Below are 8,325 nucleotides of genomic sequence, written 5' to 3'. Positions count from 1 at the left end.
TGAAAGATTATTCCCCATCCCTTCACTTTAAGTTTGGATATATCTTTATGTTCAAACTGAATCTCTTATAGACAGCATATGGATGGGTCCTGTCTTTTTATCCAATCTGCAACCCTGTGCTATTTTATGAGACCATTTAGGCTGTTCATGTTGAGAGTGACTATTGAAAGTTATGATTTTATTGTCATCATGTTGCCTGTGAAGTCCTGGTTTCTATTGATTATCTCTGTAAATTTCTGTTCTATATCACTCTTGGGGTCTTTCTCCTTTTATGGAACCCCTCTTAATATATCTTGCAGGGCCAGCTTAGTAGTCACATATTCCTTCAGTTTCTGCCAGTCCTGGAAGCTCTGTATCTCTCCATCCATTCTAAATGACAGCCTTGCCAGATAAACTGTTCTTGGCTGCATTTTCTTCTTATTTAGTACCCTAAATATGTCTTGCCAGCCCATTCTGGTTTGCCCGGTCTCTGTGGATAGGTCTGACATTATTCTGATGTTCCTCCCTCTGTACATAAGGAATCTCTTCCCCCTAACTGCCCTTAAGATGGTTTCCTTGGTTCTGAGATTTGCAAGTTTTACTATTACATGCTGGGCTGTTGGTCTATTCTCCTTAATCTTGGGAGGCGTCCTCTCTGCCTCTAAGACATGAATGCTTGTTTCATTCCCCAGATTAGGAAGTTCTCATCTACAATTTGATCAAATACATTTTCTAGTCCTCTCTCTCTCTCCACCCCCTTAGGGATCCCAATAATTCTGACATTGTAATATTTCATGGCGTCACTTATTTCTCTAATTCTGTTTTCATGGATTTTAAACTGTTTGTTCTAGGCCTCCTCCTGTTCCTTCTTTTCTATCAGCTTGTCTTCTAGATCACTAATTCATTCTTCTGCCTCATTTAACCTAGTTGTTAGAGTATCTAGATTAGATTGGATCTCATTGATAGCATTTTTAAGTTCTGCCAGATCAGCTCCCATTTCTGCCCTTAGAGGCTCTATGTTGCCTTTAATCATTTTCTCCATTCTAGCTATTGTCTTCATAACTGTTACCCTGAAGTCTATTTCTGACATCTTGCTTATACCTATATCCATTTGTTCTGTGGCTGAAGTCACAGTCTCCAAGTCTTTCCTATTTTGGGGGTTCCTCCTCTTAGTCTTCTGTTGAGGGGTGGTTGAGGGAATGTACAGAGTCCAAATTATTGACCACAACCCAAGCAAGATGCACCTGTTTTATAGGGACCTTAGGGTTGTTGGCCTCTTGTTCTTCCTGCCTGCTTCTGGGGGAGGGGCCTGCCACATTATTACTCAGGCAACCCTGTTTGGGCAGAGTTGCCCTGCCCCCTGTGGAGGGACGATGGGCTCAGTGAAAACTGGTTTGGGGGGGCTATTGTTCTCTGGTGGCTTTCCTTGGTGGCTTTCCGCATCTCTTCTGAGAGTCAGAGCAGAAGTGACTCTTTCCAAACCTCTGCCTCAGAACAGAGAGATTGCAGTCTGTTCTTCATTGAGCTCTCCAGGCCACACTGTCTCCATTTCTGTCTGTGCTGCTAAAACCACAGCATCCTGGGTTGTGTGCCCCACAGCAGCACTCCCAGCCCTTGCCTCTGGGTCCAGGCATGTCTCTGCCCTTTGTCCTAAAACCATCAGCCACCCCCAGTTCACATGGCGCCCCCGCAGCTCCAGGTTTCAGTCCAGGGTGCTGCCCTAAAGTCCTTTCCCCACCACTACCAGTCTGCGAGTGTGTTCCCGGTCCCCAGCATGGGATGCTTTTGCACTGCTCCTATGTTATTTCACCTTCCTGGCTCAAGCACTTATGGCAGCTCCTTCTCCCTTCCATTTATCTTCTGATATCTGCCCGTGGAATCATGGCTCCTTGCTTCATACCTCGAGACCAGCCACTGGAGATACTGTTTGTAGAGCTCCAGATATATTTTCTTACATCTCAGGCTGATTTTGTGGATGTTCAGAGTGGTCTTGTAGATACCCAGCTCAATTCAGGGGACTGGTTGAAATAGGATCTCCTACTCCTCTGCCATCTTTGTCCCCACAACTCCACATTTCAACAACATGATTGACAGTTCCTAAAGGAAATTATTTTTAAAAAGGCATAACCCAGATGTTCCCTCATTTGACCAGCTCCATCTAAGTTTAGATGTGTAGAAGAGTTTAGATATATCCAGAGTTTTCTAAAATAAGGTTTCAGGACAATGACAGTAGATTAAGGAAGAAAACATGGAGGAATGAAGTCCTAATTATTATACATGCATATTTTTTGACAGTAGGGGGAAACCTTTTATAAATAAGTTACAAACAAAGAAAAGGCAAATAAATAATTTTGTACAAGAAATTTAACACATTCTGTACATTGTCTTCACACTTTGCTGTCATTATTTGTACAAACTTCATATTTTACTTGACCATCACCATCAATATCTGCTTCCCTGATCATTTCATCAACTTCATTTGTTAACTTCTCTCCCAGGTTTGTCATCATATGGCAAAGCTCAGTTGTACTAATATAGCCATTGTTATCCTTATCAAACACACTGAATGCTTCTCTAATTTCTTCTTCACTGTGTCTTTCATTTTTCTTGCCATCATGTCAGAAATTCCAGGGAGTCAATTGTGCCATTACCATCAGCACCTACTTCATTAACCATGTCCTATAACTCTGCTTCTGTAGAATTCTGCCTAAGAGATTTCATTACAGTTCCCAGTTCCTTTGTTGTTATAGTTCCATCACAATCTTTGTCAAATAGTGAAAAAGTTTCTTTGAATTCTGCAATCTGTTCTTCAGTCAGTTGGTTGGCCATGCTATAAGTGCTACAGGTCTCTGAGAAATGACTACAGAATCTCTCAGTTCGATTGCCCCAAATGGATTCATATTTGATATTTGAGTATTTTAAATCATCCTTGCATCCCAGGGATAAATCTCACTTGGTCATGGTATATAATCCTTTTGATTAGTTCTTAAATTGAATTTGCTAATATGTTGAGAATTTTTGCATCTTTGTTTATCATGGCTATTAGTCTATAGTTTTTTTTTCATATGGTAATTCTATTTTTAATTTTTGAGGAACCTCCATACTGTTTTTCATAATGACTGCACCAGTTTGCATTCCCACAACAGTGCATGAGGATTCCTTTTTCTCCACATCCTTGTTAACACTTGTTTATTGCTTTTGATTTTAGCCATTCTGACAGGTGTAAGATGATATCTTATTGTGGTTTCAATTTGTATTTCCTTGATAATTAGTGATGTTGGATATCTTTACAGGTGACTATTGGTCATCCGTTTGTCTTTGGGGAAATGTCTGTGTCTTCTGCCCATTTTTTAACTGGATTATTTGTTTTTTGGGTGTTTAGTTTTATCTGTTCTTTATATATTTTGGATACTAATGCCTTACTGGATATATCATTTGCAAATATCTTCTCCCATACATAGGTTGTCTTTTTGTTTTGTTGGTTGTTTCCTTAGCTTTTTATTTTGATGTAGTTCTTTTTTTCTTCTTGTACTGTCCTTATCAGACTTTCATATCAGGGGAATGCTGGCTCCATAGAATGAGTTTTGCATTCTCCTCTTAAATTTTTGGAAGAGTTTGAGAAGGATTAGCATTAATTCTTCCCTAAGTTATTGGTAAAATTCATCTGTAAGCCATCTGGTCCTGGGGGTGTCTGTGTTTGGAAGTTTTTTTTTTTTTTTTTATGATTGAAGTATAGTTGACATACAATGTTATATTAGTTTTAGGTGTCCAACATACTGATCTGACAATTCTATATATTTACACAATGTTTACCATGATTAAGTGTAGTTACCATCTGTCACCATACAATGTTATTACAATATTATTGATTATACTCCCTATGCTATACTTCTGATCCTGATAGCTTATTTATTTTATAATGGAAAATTTGTACCTCTTAATCCTCTACACCTATTTCACCCATTCCCCACCTCCCTCCCCTCTGGCAATCACCAGTTTGTTCTCTGTATTTATGAGTTTGTTTCTGTTTTGTTTGTTTCTTCATTTGTTTTGTTTTTAAGATTCCACATATAAATGAAATCATGATATCTGTCTTCCTTTACCTTATTTTGCTTAGTGTAATATTCTCTGGATTGTTACAAAATGACAAGATCTCATTTTTTTATGGCTGAGTAGTGTTCTACTGTGTGTGTGTGTGTGTGTGTGTGTATACCACACTTCTTTATCCATTGTAGGATTGCTGACAACATTGACTCCATATTTGGCCCTTCATCTTGTTTATGCCCATGTGATGACCTCCCTCAGGGTTGTGTGTTTGAGGCACCTTGGAAGTTAAGGTACACTGTGACTGGAATGTGAGAAGACTTGTTCTGATCTTCCCTATAGTGATGCACAGAAAGCAACCCTTCAGATAACTAGTAGACATGACTGTTGCATAAGGTGCCACTTTAGATTATCCTTTGATCTCACCAGAATACCCCTTGCTGTATAAAAGCTGTGGATTAAAGTCTGGACTTGGGCAGAAAGTAGCTGCTTTAGTGTCTGAATTATCTGTCTGCTCCATTCACCCATTAGTAAGTTATCCTGAACAAATTCTGTAAACAGTATGGAGTGACTTACATTGTTTTTTTGGTCTCAAAATGGCTTCTTGGTCTGGAGGATATTTTACTGTCCCTCCTTCACCTTCTAACATCCATTCATCTTCAGTGGACACTTAGGTTGTGTCCATATCTTGTTTATTGAAAGTAATGTTGCAGTAAATATCAAGGTGCCTATATTTTTTTTTTCAAATTAGTCTTTTTGTTTTCTTTGAGTAAATTTACTGGGTAAATACCCAGTAGTGGAATTACTAGGTCATTTGGTCTTTCTATTTTTAATTTTTTGAGGAACATCTGTATAGTTTTCCACAGTGTTTACACCATTTTACATTCCCACCAGCAGTGCACTGGATACTGATTCAATTCCTTACTCATTATTGGTCTGTTCATACTTGCTATTTTGTCCTGGTTCAGTCTTGGTAGGTTGAATGAGTCTAGGAAATTATCCATTTCTTCTAGGTTATGTAATCTGTTGGGTATAATTGTTCATAGTAGTCTCTTATAATCTTATGCATTTCTGTAGTGTCACTTATTATTTCTCCTTTTTCGTCTCTAATTTTATTTATTTGAGTCATCTCTCTTTTTTCTCAGTATTGCTAAAGTATTGTCAATTTTGTTTATCTTTTTGAAAATCTCACTATTATTTTCATTGATCCTTTTTTTTTTCTCATCTCTATTTCATTTACTTCTACTCTAATCTTTATTTTCTTCTTTCCCTTAAATTTGGGTTTAATTTGCTTTTTTCCCCCTAACTCCTTTAAACATAAAGTTAGATTATTTGTCTTCTTGCTTATTTCCTAATATATACACTTACCACTATTAATTTCCCTTTCAGAACTGCTTTTGTGCCATCCTATAGGTTTTGGTAAGTTATGTTTCTGTTTTCATTTGTTTCTAAGTATTTCTTGATTTTCATTTTTATTTCTTTTTTGATCTGTTGGTTGTTGAGGAGTGTGTTGTTTAGTGTCCACATATTTGCAGATTTTCCAGCATTCCTCATTTTGATTTCTAGTTTTGAACCATTGTAGTAAAAAAAAAAAAAAGTACTTGGTATGATTTCAATCTTTTATACATTTGCTAAGATTTGTTCTGTCTTATCATATGATCTATCCCTGACAGTGTTCTTTGTGCACTTGAAAATGTGTATTCTGCTTTTTTTAGGTGGAATATTCTATACATGTCTGTTAGGTCAATTTGGTATAATGTATGTTTCAAGTCCATTATTTCCTTGTTGATTTTCTGTCTATATTATTTTATCCATTATTGAAAGTGAAATGTTGAAGTATCCTACTGTTATTGTATTATTGTTTATTTCTCATTTTGGATCTGTTAGCATTTGCTTAATATATTTAGGTACTTCAATGTTGGGTGTGTATATATTTATGATGGCCATATTTTTTTGATGCATTGATCTTTTTATCATTATATAATGATCTTCCTTATCTCTTGTTACTTCTTTGGCTTAAAGTCTATTTTGTCTGATATAGCTACCCTTACTTTCTTTTGGTTTCCACTTTTATAGCATATCTATTTCCATCCCTTCACTTTGAGTTTATATGTGCCCTTAAATCTGAAATTGGCCCTTTTTAGGCAGCATATAGTTGATTTTTTTAAATCTACCCAGCCATTGTGTACCTTTTGATTGGTAAATTCAATCCCTTTATATTTAGGATAATTATTGGTATATAGAACTTACTAGTGCCATCTTACTTTTGGTTGTTTTGTATTTCCATTGTTTCTTTTTCCTTTTATCTCTGTGTATTTTTGTAAATTGGTTAATTTCCATAGTGCTGTTTCCCCTTTCCTTGTCTTTGTGGATGTACTCTAGGTTTCTGCTTTGTGGTTGCTTATTACATTATTTAAAATGTCCAATAGATAAAACAATACATTTTGGCTGATAGAAACTTATCTTTGAATGTCTATAAAGTCTCCACTCTTTTATTCTTTTCTTTTATTGTTGATATTACAATTTACTTCTTTTATGTTATGTATTTGTTAACAATTTATTGTAGTTATAGTTACTTTAATTATTTTTTCTTTAACTTTTATACTGTAGCTGTGGTTTTAGCACACCATCTTAATATAGTTACAGTTTTCTAAGTCTATTTTTCACCTTTACCAGTGTGTCATGTACTTTCATATGTTTTCTTGTCACTGATTAGTGTCTTCATTGATGGAAGCTGAATAATGAGTACGTGGGGGTTCATTATACTAATTGCTCCTCTTTTGAATATATTTGAACTTTTCCATAGTTACACACAGACTTATATGCATCTAAGTAAAAACGTTAACCTCATGTAGTGACATAGAGCAGTACTGTGATTTCACACCATTTTTAACCCAGTATTACATATTTTACTTTTTTAAAAATTTTTTTCAAAGATTTTATTTTTATTTAGTTGACAGAGCATGAGAGAGCACAAGTAGAGGGAGTGGCAGAGGGAGAGGGAGAAGCAGGCTCCCCACTGAGCAGGATCTCAGGACTCTGGGATCATGACCTGAACTTTATGCAAGCATGGTGGGAGTCTTATGGTAAGGATACTTCTTTCATGCTTTCATTCTTTGAGCCCAGTACTTGGACCATTAGTGTTTTAAGCTGGTTTTGTTTATTTATTTTTTTCTCAATATTAGATTAGCATTTTTAAAAGTATGACTGATACTCGTCATTGTACAAGTTGTGGATATTCAATATTGCATAGAAAAGACTGAAAAAAATCTTCCTGTTATGCCCGGAATCAAACTTTGAAGAGCAAAAGCTCAGGTTTGCCTCTGAACTTTGCTTCTGAAGCCCTTGCAAAAAGAAAACACTGGGGTCAGGGTGATAAGTCTAATGACAGTTCCCCCCTTCCAAAGAACATTTGCTCTATTATTCTTTGAAGAGATTCAAGAAGGCAAAGGTAAGGCATCAAATAGGAGTTATGCTTATAGAAGAATTAGCAGATGTGTAGTAAGGAGTTAGGTAAATAAAACTTAGTCAAAAAAAAATAGAAGAAATGTGGTCTTGACAAAATCAAGTAAGTGAGGAAGTTCTATTGAGGTAAATGAAGTTTAAGAAAGTTACTGCCTTGTTTCCCAAACACACATCACATCCTCTATAATTGAGGAATAAGTAAGTTAAAAGAGCCACATTTACTTGAGAGTTTACCTCTCACTCCTTCCCCCAAAATATGTAGTGAAGGCAGTGAAGTTACTTCTGGTCTGACTCTAGGAAGGCACAGAAAATGTGTATACGTGATTTGAGGGCATTGGAAGCATGGGCCAGATCCCATATTTATATTCCATTATTTTCTTCATGTTTACCAAAAATTTGGAGATTTCTCTTTAGAAAAGCTTTTACCACTTCCTTTTTTTAAAAAAGATTTTATTTATTTATTTGACAGAGAGAGAGAGAGACAGTGAGAGAGGGAACACAAGCAGGGAAGTGGGAGAGGGAGAAGAAGGCTTCCCACTGAGCAGGGAGCCCGATGCAGGGCTGGATCCCAGGACCCTGGGATCATGACCTGAGCTGAAGGCAGACGCTTAATCACTGAACCACCCAGGTGCCCCACTTTTACTACTTCCTAGGAAATTATTTCTGCAGTAGCCAAAATGTGTAATTCCTTTTTTTTTTTCCTTTTTCCTTTATTTTATTTTTTAAGGTTTATTTTTTTTAAATTCTAGTTAGTGTAATATTGGTTTCAAGAGTGGAACTTAGTGATTCATCACTTATATAACACCCCAGGTTCATCACAAGTTCCCTCCTTAGTAC

General features: G+C 36.4%; 1 pseudogene; it reads right to left on the bottom strand.

The window, feature by feature from the left end:
- Positions 1–880: 880 nt before the first annotated feature.
- LOC123833539 (calmodulin-like) lies at positions 881–2,808 on the bottom strand (annotated as a pseudogene).
- Positions 2,809–8,325: the final 5,517 nt, after the last annotated feature.

This window comes from Mirounga angustirostris, unplaced genomic scaffold, assembly GCF_029215605.1.
Source record: "Mirounga angustirostris isolate CCGP_5_RB_7025 unplaced genomic scaffold, mMirAng1.0.hap1 SCAF_11, whole genome shotgun sequence".
Lineage (NCBI taxonomy): Eukaryota > Metazoa > Chordata > Mammalia > Carnivora > Phocidae > Mirounga > Mirounga angustirostris.
This window is presented reverse-complemented; position numbering and strand designations above follow the sequence as displayed.